Source organism: Peromyscus maniculatus, chromosome X (assembly GCF_049852395.1).
Source record: "Peromyscus maniculatus bairdii isolate BWxNUB_F1_BW_parent chromosome X, HU_Pman_BW_mat_3.1, whole genome shotgun sequence".
Taxonomy (NCBI): Eukaryota; Metazoa; Chordata; class Mammalia; order Rodentia; family Cricetidae; genus Peromyscus; species Peromyscus maniculatus.
This window is the reverse complement of record NC_134875.1, coordinates 123604473-123622889: the sequence shown is the minus strand read 5'-3', so window position 1 is coordinate 123622889 and position 18417 is coordinate 123604473. Positions and strand designations below refer to the sequence as shown.

Genomic DNA, 18417 nt, shown 5'->3' with positions numbered 1-18417 from the left:
CAGGCAGGTCTTAATAAACCCCTGGAGATTAAATCCAACCTAGAGAGCGGGCCAGCAGTCTGCTAGAATGTCAATGGTCTTGAGCCCGCAGGTTGCTGGTTCAGGTGAAGTTAATGATATTTGGCGGGTTCTGAGGGAAGCTGGACTCACAGGAAGGTAGGAACAGGGAGTTAATCGTTTACAATTTATTTATCCCCCCCCCCCGTGTGCGCGCGCGCGCGTTCTAGAGTTACATGCAGTTGTGAGCTAGTTGTGGGTGCTAGTAACGGAGTTTACGTCCTCTGCAAGACCTTTTGTGCTCTTAATTGCTGAGCCATTTCTGTAGCCCCCTCTTCACTCTTAAGAAATTTTCTTATTTTATCTGTTTTGTCTGCATGTTGGTGCACTATGTGCGTGCAGTGCCTGTGAAGGCTAAAAGAGTATGTTGGATCCCCGGAGCTGGAGCTACTCACCATTTGTGAGCTCTGGGCCTCTACAAGAATAGCCAGTACTCTTAACCACTGATCTATTTATGTAGAGCCCCGTTTTTTTCTTTTAAAATCATTTCTATTCTTTGAGAATTTCATACACGTATGCAATGTATTTTCATCATATTCATTCCCTACTCCTTCCCTTCAACTCCTCCCAGACTAAATAGTTCCTGCTATTTTTATTTAAATGTGTAGATTTTCTATTAATTTATTTTCAGATAAAAATATTCTTTGTTGCTGGACGGTGGTGGCACACGCCTTTAATCCCAGCACTTGGGAGGCAGAGCCAGGAGGATCTTTGTGAGTTTGAGGCCAGCCTGGTCTACAGAGCTAGATCCAAGACAGGCACCAAAACTACACAGAGAAACCCTGTCTCAAAAACAAAACAAAACAAAACAAAACAAAACAAATTTCTTTGTTTTCCTTTTTTTTTTTTTGTCCCAGCAACCACATTGTGGATCTCTTTGTTTTCCTTTTAAACAGTAGCATTTAGCTTAGCAAGTGAAGGGCTGAGCCTGGAGGATAACCTAGACACTAGAATCTCCTAAATGCTGTTCCCCTTTGAAGGTCCTAGAGCACTTACCCCTATCAAGAAAGCTTTTCCAGATTATTCTTGCATTCAGTATGTAAAACCAAGTTTTATTGGGTTTTTCTTCAAATGCTCAAAACCTAAGCAAATCAAATATCTCGTTGTTCATAAAACACGATGGTTGTAAAGGAAATATTGAAATTTAAAAAAATGCATGGCTGGGTGGTGGTGGCACACGCCTTTAATCCCAACACTCAGGAGGCAGAGGCAGGAGTATCTCTGAGTTCGAAGCTAGCCTGGTCTACAGAGTGAGTTCCAGGAAAGCAAGGGCTACACAGAAAAACCTTTTTCTTGGAAAAAAAAATCCCATGTTACAGGTGTTTAAAATGTGCTTAAAATGGATATTAGGGAGTTAGAAAATATTTAGTTAATCTTTATTTGGTAAGGAAAACAGTTCGGATGGACTAGAGTTGGGTCTATGTAAGTCTATTAACTACATTTCATGCAAATTTTTCTTTTTTAACTTGAAAGATGCTTTGGACTAGCAAAATGGCTCAGTGGGTAAAAGGTGCTTGCTAACAAGTCTGAAAGCCTAAGTTCAGTCCGTAGGATGGATGGATTGTAGATTACTGCTGTTGACTGACATAGAGAAAGAATACTTCTTTTTATAGTGGGAGGTGGTTACTATAGAAGATTCATAACTGGTTGAACTGCAAGGAATATTTTTGTTGCTGTATTCTACATTTTTTTGCTGTGGTATAGCTAGCTGCCCAAGGTGGAAGGAAGTAATCATACACCTATATCATTCTACATCTTAGGGAACACTGCAGAAGAAGGCATGGAAAGAATGTGAGTTGGAGCAAGGTAGAGCTGTGTTGGGCATAGCCATTACTATCTTGAATCAGAGCAGATGTAATCACTTGAATGAGACTTTTATGAGACCTGGCCTATTAACATTCCCACATGGAAGGAGAAGGGAGGCTTCTTGAGTCTCAGTGAACTTTCAAGATCCTCATGAAGCTTTTATGAGATTGTCACAGAATCTGGCCTATTAATATTCTTTGTTGAGAGAGTAGAGAGGTTCATGACGTCATGGGGTCAAGATCCTCACAAAGACCCTCCTCTCTCAAGATTATATATAAGTGGTAAACAAATGGGCTAGGGTGGAAATCTTTGGAAGCATAGCTGCCTGTACATTTCCTGGGCAAATGAAGTAGCATAGCTTCTCATGAACCATTCATGCTGCAAGTGGGACTATCCAGTGGTACAGCTTTTTGTGAGTTCCTCATGGTGCAGATGGGAATAGTCAATGGGATATCTGCCTATGAGTTGTTCTGAATTTCTTAGTTGTGTAGCTGTCTTTGAGTCATTCATGTTCCAATAATTCATCCCAATATTTATTCATCAAACTTGACTTGGACAGGATCCTGTTGGCTTGCTGATACCCGTTCATTTGCAGTGAACAGACCTTTCTTTACATCTCCTGGTAAAAATTATGAGATATTTTGTTCTTTTTTGGTAGCTGGTGTGAATGATACTGATTTCATGATGTATGTCTCAGTAAACTCATCATTGGTGTATAGAAAATCAATTTTTGAATGTTGATTTTGTTTTCTGCTACTTTGCTGATTTTTTTTAATCAGTTCTAGTAGTCATTTGGTGGAGTCAGTAGAGTCTTCATCTGTTTCTGCTTATAAATCCTTCTTTTTCAACCTCAATAATAGATGTTTCCTCTTCTTGGGTCTTGTGTGGAGATTTTTATCTAATCAAGAATCCAACTGTGTTTGCTATTTTTTGTTGTTATAGTTACACCTATTGAAGCTTTCCTTTATGTATCTTGTCTCTGTCTTCTCACTTGGCTTGGATTATCCCTTTGTTCCTATTCTCAAACAAAGTCTCTCTTCTTGTCCCCCCAGTCATGTGTCAGTTTCTTTTGCTTGTTAGTGAGGTGCTCAAGCTTAGTGTGAGAGACATCTTTGCTATTCTGATTAAGCTCCATCTTTGATAGGCACTGTGGATCTGTGTTTAGGATAGATAAAAAGTAGAGTTTGATTGTCCCCACTTTTCCTTTCACCTACCTGAAGTAAAACCCTACCAGTGTTTACAGGGTGTAGGCTTTGGTTCATTTTCCCCTGGAGACTAAACCTTTTCTGTGTGAAGTGAATCTGGATGGATTTCACAGTAGTTTCCTTAGCCAGCACCCTGAAAAAGGAAGAGTTTCTTTTGACCCTTCTACTGTAAGAGTTTGCAAACCCATTGAAATGTCCTATGCCTGCAGTTCCCAAGAACTTCACACTGTCACACTAACCTACGTTTGACACTTAGAAGTTCACTAAAAGTTCTAGTTTAACTCCCTAGTAGCTTATATGTCATTCAGTTGATATCTACCCCCAAGTAATCAGATACTCAGGTCCTGCTTTCTCCCTGAACTCACCTGTTTTTCTTCATACTTTATAGTAGTGTTTGCTGGGTGTCCTCACTTTTCTTTTCTTTCTTTCTTTTCTCCTTTTTAGCTTTTTTTTGAGACAGGGTTTCTCTTTGTAACAGCCCTGGTTTTCCTAGGAATTGCTTTGTAGACCAGGGAATATCATAGAACTTTTGGGGAGCTTACTTGCAGGGACCACCATCTTCGAAAGGTACCCTTCACATATAAATAAGGATGTCACCTTGCTTTAGGTGGTTAGGGGGTAAAGATGTGCCAATCTGGACTAGAGTGTTTGGATCTGAGCTGTAGGATCTTCATTACTTATAGAAGCTGAAGTGGCCCTCTATGTATGACATGAGAGCAAGAAAGAACTTATCTCCTAAGCGTTGCAAGTATAGGAAAGGGATGGAAATTCAGGATGGGCCCATCCTCTTCTGAATGATAGCACTGGAAGAAATGGGTTAAATCAGGTAGGTACAATGATTCTCTAGAAAATACCCTTGAGGAGGAAGAGAGAGATATCAGGGTACTTCCCTTCTGGTAAGGAATCCTAGAGGTTGTGAGGGAGTTCAGGGTGGGAAAGTCACCTTGTGGGCAGTACCACTGGGGAAGAGACAGGAGACACTACAGTGGCAAAGTTTTGCCCGTGAGTGCAACCACAGGGAGAAGTCAAGGAGAGGGGAACAAACTACCTATAGGACTCTTAGGGCTATATCTGCTATTCATTAGACATTTACCCATTCCATGCATAGTTCTAAGCATTTTACATATATCAACTCATTTTTTCCCTCTGAGATGTCTGACTTTGTGGCACAGCTACAAGTGCTTTCCCCCAATCCATGTTGGACCCCAAAATTTAGGGTCTCAAGTAGGCGCTCCAAGAACCCAGACTCCAGTCCAGTTGATGCAAAAGCACGAGGATTTATTTTTGAAGCTTCTGTACAGAAGGGCAAACTCTGCTCTCAAGAACAAGAGCTGCATCTTACTCCAGCCCCATGGGGGCTTTTAAAGGAAAAACCCACAAAAGCCATAAGATTACAATTCCCATACAATTTCATTTCACAAGATCATGGTCTGGTTGCAGAGTAATCACAGAGAGGGTACAGTTACGTCAACAGGTACATTTTTCCTGAAACCTCAAGGGGGGGTATCAGGGTGGGAGTGGAGTTTACACAAAGGCCACAGTGGTCCTTTCTGGAACACCTGCCACTATCCCAGTCACAGTTGAACACATCTCTTAATAGAAATCTCTCTATATTGTTATATGGTTGCAGGGGAGATTGAACAATGGCTGAGTCAGCTTGCACTTAGAACTAGATTTTTAGTTTCTCATTTCCTGGTGTTTGAAGTTCCTCCTTTTCCTGAGGCTTGGGGGTGTAAGCCTGAAGGGCTAGGGTCTTTCATTCCCCCATTTTCTTTTTGGCAAATTTTAATCTTAAAATTATGGTATTACATTTAGTAACTCATGGCCTGTAATGGCCATGCATAGTTCATGTATAGTTAGCCATCTTGTCTCTATGACAGAGAGTTTTCTTTTGACCCAGCACTTCAGCCTTTTCTGAACAAGGAATATGGGACCACGTATTCTCTTCTGGAACTGCTTTGAGCTGGCATTGGGGCGCCGTTATCAGGGCCCCTCCCCCATAAGGTTGAAAAGCTGGTCAAAGACTGGGCAGGGGGCATTTGTCAGTAGCATGTAGCTGCCTGACCCCATAGGGACAGAGAAGAATCATGTTAGCTGGGCTGGTCCACATTGGCCTTTAGCAAGTCCAGAGCTCACAGTTGTCTGGAGCAGTGGAGTCAGCAACTGAAACTTGGAGGTGTCTGCCAGCCAAGTAGAAATCTGTTGAGACAGATTTAAACTAGGAACAGAAGTTAAAATTTATGAACTTATTTGGAACCCTTAGGTCCATACCCTTAGTAATGGGAAAATCAGTAGTCCCAAGACCAGGAGAGAGGAAAAATACCATCTTTAGGAATACTTATCTGGGGTACTTTTGATCTCTGTGAAGTGGGTCTAGGTTTTCATGACTCTTTTGATCCTTTGAGGCCTACTTACAAAATGACATAAAAGTTTTAGATACATTAGTATTACCAATCTGTACTGAAATCCATATTGTAAACAAAGCAGGTAATGGGTATCTGTAAAACAGCAGAAGTGGACTCATACCTTTGAGTCCCAACAAGAACTACAGATTTGGGTATTTCTCTTCTGTCCAGAAAGCCAGGTATAAGTTGGACAGAGATTTTTGGCCTGGTGAGAAGCACTTTTAGGTTTACATTTAGACATATTTAGATGACATCTAAAACAAATCTAAAATGTTGGGCTTGTGACTGAACAGTAAGTAGTCATTATTCCATCAGCTCATCAGGACTTGTAAAAGTTAAGCTCTGAACCATAGAACAGGAGAGTAATCTGAAACATATCTCATTTTAGACTCATATCTTAACCTTTATGACTTATTTAAATTTTTATATTTTAGAACATTTTTAAAAAGTGAGCTGACAAGCTAGCTATGGCCTTGCAGAAGGATCTGGTTGTCTGATGGTGCCATGCTGACAAAGTTAGAGCTAGCTTAGCCATCAGTACTGTCAGAGATCCGAGAAGGATAAACTATATCTGAGTGCAGACCAAGAAGCTTCCAATCCTATAAATTACAGGGGTTAATCCCTACCTAGGTCTCCATAGCGTTGGAGGCACCAGTCAGAACAGCATCAATCTTCTTCCGCCATCAGGCACAGAAGGCAGAATATTTTTCCTGTGGAATAGGGACACGGAAGACTGACCTTGACCAGGCAAAAGGGTGTAATCAATTCCATTGTCCTACTGCTTGTCCACAGTCTGGGCTAGGTCCTGGTGGCAGGCCTTGCACTGGGGCATCTTGCCCTGTGGTCAGCATTGTCATAATCCAGGCAGAGACGTTGTGGTGCCTCGCACGTGATCTTCTTTGGAGACCTTGGGTCACTGCTAGGATCTGGAAGCCTGTCTGATATAATAAACTTTTAGATCAACATTTAAATGCCATATTCTATAGATCTCTGAAGTATGAGGGCTGTCCAGATGTCTGAATAGACAAACTTTGTTTTTAACTACTTGTTTCAAGCTCAACCCTGAAAACATATGCAAGGGATTGAATAAATGAGTAAACTTATCTTTGTAATATTATATCAGTACTTATTTATCCTGACTATAATTAAAAAGAAACTTGATTACTCATGACTGACTATTAAAAACAATGTTTTTAAGTTGAAGCTCTTTTAGCATCAAAAACATATTCAGTAATTCTTTAACAAAACAAAACAAAATGTCAATATATCAGCTTATTTAAATAACTTAAGTTTAACAAACTTAGCAAATACAAGGAGGCTAGACAACATTCTTAAGCCTGAATGTACCTTGGGTAAGGAGAAACATTTTTTTTTTTTCGAGACAGGGTTTCTCTGTGTAGCTTTGAGCCTTTCCTGGAGCTCACTTGGTAGCCCAGGCTGGCCTCGAACTCACAGAGATCTGCCTGGCTCTGCCTCCCGAATGCTGGGATTAAAGGCGTGTGCCACCACCACCCAGCTGGAGAAACATTTTTAAGTCATTGGTTTTTAACTATAAAAACTGTTCTTAAAAGATTAATATCTCTCAAATGTCTTTTGTAATAACAAAAAAGTACTTTTTTAAATAATCTGTATAAAGTAAAACCAAGCTCTAGAGTACAAACAATCCCAAAGTTTAATATCTGGGACTTATTTATAATCTTTTTGGTTCTTTTACTTAGAGACTTGGATGATTTCTTTGACCCTACCTTTGGCAGCACATATATAGCCTGTCTGTTTTGTTTTATTATGGCTGGTGCTTTCTGGTGATCATCATCTGACATTGGCAATTTTAAAACTGCTAAGGTCCACCATTGCAACCAGACTCTTTTTGGAACTTTAGTCCTGTCATATATTTGCAAACCTCAGCTGTTTCCTATGATCCTTTTATGTCTTTAAAATCATTATCATTTTACATGGGTAAATCTTAAATTACAAAGTTTAGCTGTCAGAGCTAAACTTTTATAAACTTTTATATTTCTGTATAAAAGCATTGATGTGTAGCTTTAATATTTATCAAACATCTTATTTATTAAACATATGTTGTTATCTACTTAAATTTTTAGAAACTTGTTGAACACTTGGTAAGTACTTAGGTGATATATATATATATATATATTAAAAACAATAATTACTTGCACACATACATACAGTTGGATCCAAGTTACATGCATACATACAGTTAAAGCTTGTTTACATTTTTAAGTCATATACCTGTCCATATATATACATAAACAGTTTTCAGAATCATTAGCCATTTTTAAGATGAAAACCAACCAGAATTAACTTTCAAATTTAGTATTTGCAGGTATAAGAAACCATAATAGGGGCTGGAGAGATGGCTCTGAGGTTAAGAGCACCGACTGCTCTTCAAGAGGTCCTGAGTTCAATTCCCAGCACCCACATGGTGGTTCACAACCATCTGTAATGAGATCTGGCAACCTCTTCTGTGTACAAAATAAATAAATAAATCTTTAAAAAAAAAAAGAAACCATAATAGTTTACTGACCTTTATAACCTTTTATATCAAAGTCTTTCTTGTGATTTTCCTCAGTAATCTAGAAATCTAATTTTGCATCAGTACTGTACCTCAGACTAGAAACTGTAGGTTAGCCTCACATAGGGAGTGACATTCCATTCTTGGAGTCAGATCCTGATCAGGTTTTAGCTCCCGCCAGCTCTGCCCCTTGTCCATATGGGAGCCCAGCCAGAATCTGCTGGGCGGTGCTCACAGCCCGGCTGGGAGAGTTAGCCTCCAGAGCCGTTTTGGAGGATTTTTTTTTTCCTGTGCTGGCGGGTGGATTTGCATGAGGGGGGTGATTTCACCATTAGTCTCCCCGGTCCTCTGGAAGGACCGGGGGTTTTTCACGCTGGATTTCCTTAAGAGGGTAAAGGGAGGAAGCCGGGAACGGTCAGAGGGCAGCGGGGCTGAAGGGACAAGGGGAGTAAGGGGAGTTTGAGAAGGAAGAGGTGGGGGTCGGAGCCCCGGGCAGGCTTTACCCAGGCACCTGTGAAATGACATCAATCTACGTTAAAAGTCCCGTCCCCCGACCAGCCGGCCTCAATGTTCTGAGGAACAGAAGGTGATCCATTTTTTTTTTTCTTGACTTCCAGAGAGGTGTTGTGAGCCTGGGCGAGCACATCCTTCGGGTTATCTAAAGTCAAACTTAGGGGGGTAGTTAGTTGTTGCCCTATATGGAGAGAGAAAGGTAGAGGCAAAAGACAGACTCCAAAAAAATCCACAGAGGACAAGGACAGACACAGTCAGCACCGTGGTTGATTCAGCCACAAAACTGAAAGTACTGATTCAGATGGGTATGTCTGCCTCCTGTCCCCCAACCACTCTGGAGGAAACCTCCAGAGGGGGGACCCGGGGGCATCTGAATACATCTGCTCCCCTCACAGGTCCCAGACACCGACCACTCTGGAGGAAATCTCCAAAGGGGGGACCCAAGGACGTCTGAGCATGTCTGCTCCCCTCACAGGTCCCAGACACAGGTCCTGCACGCACCTCATGCACAGGCACAGAATACAGATGCCAAATCAACCAAAGGACAAGGACATAATAACATAAAACATAGATCAAGCTAGTTTTTACCTCCAATTGGCTGAGTGGGGGCACCCCAAAATCTCACTGGGGCCTCCAATTATTGGACCCCCAAATTTAGGGTCTCAAGTGGGCACTCCAAGAACCCAGACTCCAGTCCAGTTGATGCAAAAGCACGAGGATTTATTTTTGAAGCTCTGTACAGAAGGGCAAACTCTGCTCCTAAGAGCAAAAGCCGCATCTTACTGCAGCCCCATGGGGGCTTTTAAAAGAAAAACCCACAAAAGCCATAAGATTACAATTCCCATACAATTTCATTTCACAAGATCATGGTCTGGTTACAAGTGATCACAGAGGGGGTATAGTTACGTCAACAGGTACATTTTTCCTGAAACCTCAAGGGGGGGTATCAGGGTGGGAGTGGAGTTTACACAAAGGTCACAGTGGTCCTTCCTGGAACACCTGCCACTATCCCAGTCACAGTTGAGCACATCTCTTAATAGAAATCTCTCTATATTGTTATATGGTTGCAGGGGAGATTGAACAATGGCTGAGTCAGCTTGCTCTTAGAACTAGATTTTTAGTTTCTCATTTCCTGGTGCTTGAAGTTCCTCCTTTTCCTGAGGCTTGGGGGTGTAAGCCTGAAGGGTTAGGGTCTTTCATCCAGACTATAAAGGAATATACCCAGGGCTTCTACTACTTGTATATTGCTTCACTTTCACATTTCAATCTTCGTCCATTTAGAGTTTGTATATATGATATAAGGTATGGATCCAATTTAACATTTATTTACAGCTTTTTTTTGAGGCAGGGTCTTGGCATATAGTTAGGATGAATTGAATTGTCTGTGTAGTCCAGGCTGGCCTTGAACTTAAAATCTTCTTGTCTCAGCCTTTCAACTTCTGGCATTGCAGATGTAAGGCACCAAGTCCTGCTGTGGGACGGTCTGTATGTCAAATTGCTCTGATTGGTCAATAAATAAAACACTGATTGGCCAGTGGCCAGGCAGGAAGTAGGTGGGACAAGGAGAGAGGAGAATTCTGGGAAGCAGAAGGCTGAGGCGGAGAGACACTGCAGCCGCCGCCATGACCAGCAGCATGTGAAGACGCCGGTAAGCCACCAGCCACGTGGCAAGGTATAGATTTATGGAAATGGTTAATTTAAGATAAAAGAACAGTTAGCAAAAGCCTGCCACGGCCATACAGTTTGTAAGCAATATAAGTCTCTGTGTTTACTCGGTTGGGTCTGAGCGGCTGTGGGACTGGCAGGTGACAAAGATTTGTCCTGACTGTGGGCAAAGCAGGAAAACTCTAGCTACAAATGGCGCCCAACGTGTTGGCAAGAGTTTCCACCTAAAACCTGAGAAAAGATTCTAAAACGGAACTAAAAACAGCTTCCTAATTGTCTCTCTCAAATGAGCGGCAGCCTGCCGGTTTGAGCTACTGGCGGGTTCCTAGCATGCAAGCTCGATCTGCAGTATGGCGGGAATGAGGCCTCTGCAAGTGGCACATTAAGCTGCATGGTGGATTTAGCCTTTGCTAGTACAAAAAAAGAGGTTTCTGGGCTACATGCTGCTTGGATAAAAGCATAGACCCACGATGGCTCCCAGAGCTGGCGGAAAACGTACCACCGCCATGTTGGGACGCTGAAGTGGGCGGAGCCAGCAGCCACAGCGCCGTTTCAGGCTTAAAAGGCTGCAGTTTAAAGCAATAGGCTCAAGGAAATATAAAACATAAGCCACATAAAGATGGCTACCACACAGAGAATCTGGATTATGTTCTCTTTGATATTCGTAACTGAAGAGAAACATTTGATTGCAAAAGCTGTTGAGTTATGCCAAAATGTGTGTTTTAAAGGTACCTTAACTTCAAAATTTGGATGTAAGGATATGTTGCATTGGAAAGGAGGCTCTGCTTTTGTTTCCACAGAAAGCCAGAGGCTATGGATTTGTTCCAGATTAAGATACATCAGGTTTGACCAGCCAAGACCACCTGAAAGGTCTCCGATGACACCATGGCCCAGATGATCCAACATCCAGAATTGTTTCAAGGCAACTGGCTCAGACGATACGGTCTCACGGACTACTCCATGGTCCTAAAATTTTCTTTGTGTCCCCATAAGATACAGCGCCCCCCTCCAGCAGGAAGTAGTAAGAGAAGCTACGCCCAAATTCCCAAATATACCAAGCTGACTTTGGAGATGTGTAAAAGTTAAAACCTTCCTTTTAAAAAAAAGAAAGGGGAAGTGCTGTGGGACGGTCTGTATGTCAAATTGCTCTGATTGGTCAATAAATAAAACACTGATTGGCCAGTGGCCAGGCAGGAAGTAGGTGGGACAAGGAGAGAGGAGAATTCTGGGAAGCAGAAGGCTGAGGCGGAGAGACACTGCAGCCGCCGCCATGACCAGCAGCATGTGAAGACGCCGGTAAGCCACCAGCCACGTGGCAAGGTATAGATTTATGGAAATGGTTAATTTAAGATAAAAGAACAGTTAGCAAAAGCCTGCCACGGCCATACAGTTTGTAAGCAATATAAGTCTCTGTGTTTACTCGGTTGGGTCTGAGCGGCTGTGGGACTGGCAGGTGACAAAGATTTGTCCTGACTGTGGGCAAAGCAGGAAAACTCTAGCTACAAAGTCCAGCTTAATCTGTTTGCGAATGTCTGTGTTTAATGGATAGAATAATGTCTACCAAAAATATATAGCCACAGAATCTGTGATTGTGACCTTATTTTGAAAAAAAACTTGCATATTTAATTAAGTATCTTGAGGTGGGGCCATCCTAGATTAAACAAATGGACTCTAATCCAATGAAAAATATCCTTATATGACAAAAAAGTGAAAGACATAGGAGGTGGTATGAAAACTGGCAGACATTAGAATCAATGTTATGATTTATGTATGAAATGTCCTCTGTAAAGGCTCATGTGCTGTATACTTGATCTGTAGCAGGTGATGCTATTGAGAAGTGATTAGATCATGATAATTTCTTTAATGGATTAATTCATTGATGATTTTATAGTGGATCATAGGAAATGGAGTCTAGTTGGAGGAAGTAAATCACTGAGGGCATGCCTTTAAAGGGTAGATGTTGTCCCTATACTCTTCTTTTCTCTTTCTGCCCCCTGTTTTGGTTTTTCCAAACAGGTTTTCTGTGTGTAGTCCTGGATGTCCTAGAACTCGCTTTGTAGACCATGCTGGCCTTGAACTCACAGAGATCTGCCTGCCTTTGCCTCCTGAGTCTCTCTGCCTTTTGACTTCAATGAGATAAGTGGCTTTCCTCCATGATATCCTTCTGCCATGACTTTCTGCCTTGCTAACAGGTCTAAAAGGAAAAGAACAAGCTGATCATGGAATGCAATGTCTGAAACTGTGTGAGCCTAAGGACCATGTGCTCAGAGGTAGCCCTGCCCTCCAAGTGCTGTGACTTCCCACATCAACCACAAAGAAAATACCCATAGAACAATCTGATGGGGACATATTCTCAATTGAGGTCCCTGTCCCCAGATGACTGTAGCTTGTGTCAAGTTGACAGAAAACTAACCAGCGTATATATTAAAGAGTCATTAAAAATAAGTAATTCTTAATGATTTATTATCAGTAAATATTTTATTTCTATGCCCTTTTCATATAACTGTATACCCAGGGTTGTATAAAAATTTCTCAGTCCAGCCTGCCTTGAGCCAGTCAGAGCAACCCAAGATAGCCAACTTTAAGGATTAATTAGTGTTAAGTGAGGAAAAGTAGTTTACTGACTTCTGCTCTGTGCTCCTGGAATTCTTTTGAAGATACTCAGCAATACATATTTAATTATATGTTTAGGGGTGACAAATTCCTTGAAGAAAATAAAGTATATACAGCTGCTAAATTCATCACCAAAGCACCCCAGGAGAGTTTAATAACATATTCAGTGATATCTGGTTACTATTTAATAATGACAGTTTCTCCAAGGAAGGAGCAGCATCCATGTTTTCCCAGTATAACATGGATCAATTTTCATCTGTGAAGTTAGAAGGATATGAAGGTGAGGTCTTTTTTTTTTTTGGTTTTTCTAGACAGGGTTTCTCTGTGTAGCTTTGCACCTTTCCTGGAGCTCACTTGGTAGCCCAGGCTGGTCTCGAACTCACAGAGTGCCTCCCGAGTGCTGGGATTAAAGGCGTGCGCCACCAACGCCCGGCGTGAGGTCTTTTAAAATATTTTTTTCCTTGGGTCTGGAGAGATGGCTCAGGTGTTGAGAGCACTTGCTGCTCTTCCAGAGGTCCTGAGTTCAATTCCCAGCAACCACATGGTGGCTCACAATCATCTGTAATGAGATCTGGTGCCCTTGTCTGGCCTGCAGGCAAGAACACTGTATACATAATAAATAAATCTTAAAAAAGATATTTTCCTTTTAAAATTGTATATCTATGGGTGTTTTGCCTGCGTGTATGTTTGTGCACCAGTGCACATTGGATCCCCTGGAACTGGAGTTACAGATGGCTGTGAGCAGCTGTGTAGGGTGCTAGGAATTGAACCTAAGTCTTCTGCCAAAGCAGCCAGTGCTCTTACTTGCTGAGCCATTTCTTCAGCCTCAAGACTAGGTCTTAATTACACAGCACAGTGATCCAGGTACTAATAGAGTTTTAGATTCAAGAAATAGTTTCTTTTAAGTTTCATAACTTATGGAAAGAAGCAGGTGACCTCCCAGGGAATGTAGACAGGTTTTGTAGAGGGTAATATGTCCTTGTGCAAACAGATAAGCACTAGGGAAACTGGGAAAAGTTAAACACACAGGCTTGTCTCGTCAAAGGAAAAACACACAGGCTTGTCTCATCAAAGGAAAGAGATGTTTACCTGTCTTCCACCTGGAACATTGGGGAAGGGTTTAGTTTAATGACTTGGTAATCTTTTGCTATCTGTAGGTCCAGGCTTCACCCAAATCCCCCAGAATAACAAGGTGTGGCCTTCTTGGGGTAGGCGTGGTAGTGTTGGAAGAAGCGTGTCACTGTGGGGGTGGGCTTTGAGGTCTCATATGCTCAAGCTATGCTCAGTATTTGACCCAGTCTCGTTCTATTGCCTGAAGATCAAGATGTAGAACTCTTAGCTCCTTCTCCAGCACCATGTCTGCCTGCATGCTGCCATGACTAAACCTCTGAAACTGTAAGCCAGACCCAATTAAATGTTTCCTTTATAAGAGTTACTATGGTCATGGTATCTCTTCACAGCAATAGAAATCCTAACTAAGACAAGAAGTATAAATAGACTGAGATAAAAATGCACTGATGGGTTCTGGAGATGGAGCTCAGTGGCAAAGCACTTGTCTAGCATGCACATGGCCCTGGGTTCCATCCGTTAGCACCACAAAAGTAAAACAAAAAACCACCAAAGGAATTTATTGCAACAAATGGTAAGAAGTTCCTCAGATATAAGGAACCTAATATATTTTTGAAACTCAGGTCTACATAAAGAATGGAAGAATGTAAAGACTAAAGTTAAAATGTTTGAGTATTTCTTGCATTATGTATTCAAAATAATTTTATGTCAGTGTTTCATACAGAGGTGACTCTAGATGCTTTTGGGAGGGAAATGAAAATTTCATGAAAATTAACAAACCAAACAGAATAGATAAAAGGAAAAGTGAAAGGGAATTAAGTGGCTTTGGTTGGACATGTAGCTCAGTGGTAAAGTGCTTGCACATATGTGCAATTCCTGGAGTTCCATACTAATTTCCACAGTGGGGAAAAAGAGAAATTGATTACCATGTGCATTTCCCCCTCCTCTGCATGGTGTATCAAATAGAGGAGAAATAAAGTCACTGAGAATTAGAAATGGCTGCAGTGTCAGCTAAACAATGAGCAAACAGTAAATGCATAAGTTGCTAATCAGTAGGAAGGCCAAGAAGAAGATGGGCATATGAGGAAAAGCTTGAGAGTGGGACAGGTAGGAAACACCTCTGAAGAAGGACATTTGATTAGCGGCCTGAGTGCCAACACAAATTGTATCTTAGAACCACAGCATCTTTGGCAGGTGTAGCAATGTCAAGGCTGCAGATCTCCTGTGTCCTGCTCATCTCACCACTAAGTGGTATGTCTGGACTAGGGCTAAAGATTTCTAGCCACATTTGAAAGTCATTGTTTTCTTCCATAAAGACGTCCTCATGTTTTCATTTAGATAGCCAACATTTTAATTTTCCAAATTAATTCAACATTTAGTTTTAATAATTCAGTTCACACTTAAAAAACTAAGGCATGCCTTTACAACAAATAGTCCCACAGTGAGTTTTCCTGCTTGCCCTCAATGGACATAATCACTGTCTTGAATCTCAAGATTACCATTTCTTTTTAAATATAACTTTATTGCAAGTATATGCATTTCTAAATAGTTTGTTCTTTAAGTGGCTTTCACTTTTTTCCACTTTAAATTATGTATGTGTATGTGTGCTTGCACATACATGTGCACATGCAGATGCTGGGGTGCACATGTAACAGTCAGAAGACAATTTGTGGGAATTGGTTCTCTTTTTCCCCAAGTTCATGGGACCTGGTGATTGAACTCAGGTTATCATATTTGGTGACAGGTACCTTTACCCACTGAGCTATCTTGCTGGCCCCCAGTGGCTTTTAATTTTATGAAAGTCATGGTCTTTTTCTAAAATCTCTTTTGTCTCCAGAACTTGAACTTTTGCCAGATCTTGCAGCCAAGTTGCAAAGAGACCATTTAAAACTATGTAGCCAATCTGTTTTGCTGTGAGATGGTCTTTCTGTACACTGAATATGTGTTGCTATGATTGGTTAATAAGGAAGCTATTATGGCCTATGGCAAGGCAGAATAGATCCAGGCAGGGAATCCAAGCAAAGAGACAAAGAGAAGAAGGCAGAGTCAGAGGAGGCATTGAGCACTGTTTGGGGGAGCAAGAGATAATGGAACACAGGTAATACCACAAAGCCACTTGGCAAAACATAGATTAATAGAAATGGGTTAATTTAAGGTGAAAGAGCTAGCTAGCAAGAATCCTGTGCCATAGACCAAACAGTTTGTAATTAATATTAAGCCTCTGGGTGATTATTTTAAAAGTAGCTGTGGGACTGTGGGTGGGAAAGATTCGTCTGGACCACAGGGCTGGGTGGGATATAGAAACTTCTGGCTATGCTATTTCCCTACTGTGTATATTCGATCTGCTTAAGTTTATCTTGCCTTTAAGAAAACATTGTTAGGAGCTGGAGAGATGGCTCAGAGGTTAAGAGCACTGGCTGCCCTTCCAGAGGTCCTGAGTTCGATTCCCAGCAACCACATGGTGGCTCACAACCATCTGTAATGAGATCTGGCTCCCTCTTCTGGCCTGCAGGCATACATGCAGGCAGAACACTGTATTCATAATAAATAAGTAAACCTTAAAAAAAAAAGAAAACATTGTAACCAATCTCACTTTGCCTTGAACTTCCTTTCCGTCTTGGTTAGTTTTTGTCATCCTGACAGTAGCTAGGGTCTTCTCCAAAGAGGAAACCTCAACTGAGGAAATGCCCCATCAGATTGGTATGTAGTCAAACCTATGGAACATTTTCTGGATTGATGTGGGTGTGCCCAGCACACTGTGGGCAGTGCCATTCCTGGGCAGGTGGTCCTGAGGTTTATAAGAAAGCAAACTGAGCAAACCAGGAGAAGCAAGCTAGTAAGCAGCACTTCTCCATGGCCTCTAGTTCAGATACCTGCCTCCAGGTTCCTGCCTTGAGTCCCTGCCCTGACTTCTCTCCAAGATGAACTATTAAGATCTAAACTAAAATAAACCCTTTCCTCCCCAAGTTGCTTTTGCTTATGGTGTTTGTCATAGTGACAGAAACCTAACTAGGGCACTATGTAATCAGAGTTTTACAACATAAGCTAAATGTATGGCTTTAATCTCAAACTGTATTCTTCCATATCCCTGATCCAGAATGTGTGTGTGTGTGTGTGTGTGTGTGTGTGTGTGTGTGTGTGTGTGTATGTGTGTGTGTTGGTAATCACTTGTTGAAAGTAGCCAGAAGATTGAAAGCAACCTTAAACAAATATCTATCATAAATGTTGGAAGCAACATATAGAAAGTTTGATAATATCTGTTTGTGGTTCTGAGTGCTATTCTGGGTCAATTGGCATCAGGAAAATAACTTCCTGACTTGTAAAACTCAAAGAGTTTTGTAAATTCCCTTCACGTACTGTATTTTCTGGGCTACTCAGTAAATATAGAGCAAAGCCTTTTGTTAGGTATAGACAATAGGGACAGGTAGACATCACACACATATATGTGCACACATGCACACACACTCATACACAACAGGCAAACAACAGACAGAACACAGAACTCAAAGTACACATAGATCTAAACTACCTTAACTTTAAGACTCTCTATTATTTAATGTAGCACTAATGCAAAATGTGTTATGCTTTATGTAATCACTGAGAAGTATTGTTTAATATTATTCTAGTTTGTTCATTTTGATTCATGTTAAACTTCCTTTTTTTATTTTTTTTCAAAAAAGAATAGTATTGTACTTCAGTGCATAATTTCTGTACAACTGAGTATTAAAACAAGTGCATAAAAAGATCTGCAATACATGATGACCTGCTTACAGACTTATTCATAGATGAGCTTCTGAATAAGCAATAAGGAGACTTCCTACAGGCTAGAGAGGTCTCCCAGTGGTTAGGAACATTGGGCCCAGGTTTGATTCCCAGCATACACAAGGTGGTTCAATGAGACTACATGGAAAATGAAAAGAAACAAAAATAAAAAAATGAATGTTACAATCTGACAATATTAACATAACTAGAGAGTACTTTACTTGTACTCTTACATTATCAGTAACTAAAAATAAATGGAGCCCCCATGGTACTGGACTAGGCCCTCTGGATAGGCGAGATAGTTGTTGAGCTTGGCAGTGGGATTGGGACCCATCCCTAGTGCATGAGCTGGCTTTTTGGAGCCTAGTGCCTATGGTGAGACACTTTACCCAGCCTTGGTGCAGGGAGGAGGGACTTGGGCCTGCCTCAACTGAATCTACCAGGTTCTGCTGACTCCCCATGGGAGACCTTACCTTTAGAGGAGGTGAGAATGAGAGGTGGGTTGAGGGGGAAGGCTGGGGGGCGGGAGGAGGGAGGACAGGAGAATCTGTAGTTGGTATGTAAAATGAATGGAAAATCTCTTAATAATAAAAAAAAGCAAAAAAAAAACCCCACAAAAATAAATAAATATGCGGTTAACTAATGTTTTTGTAGTTTTTGGAAATGGCCAGATATAATTCACACACTGGATGCACTTACTCCAGTTAGGGCATTTATTCAAATGTAGATTTTGTATACTTTGCCATGATACTTCCAAGCCATAGGAATTACTCTGAACTGTCTGTAATAT

General features: G+C 41.3%; 1 long non-coding RNA gene across 2 annotated transcripts in view; it reads left to right on the top strand.

Moving 5' to 3' along the window:
* The first annotated feature begins 18 nt into the window (after positions 1-18).
* Positions 19-18417, top strand: part of LOC107402996 (uncharacterized) — a 57065-nt gene continuing 38666 nt past the window's right edge. For both annotated transcript variants that reach the window (XR_006068197.2, XR_013047963.1), the window contains exon 1: positions 19-156. This is a non-coding gene — a long non-coding RNA (uncharacterized LOC107402996). The remainder of the gene's footprint in view (positions 157-18417) is intronic.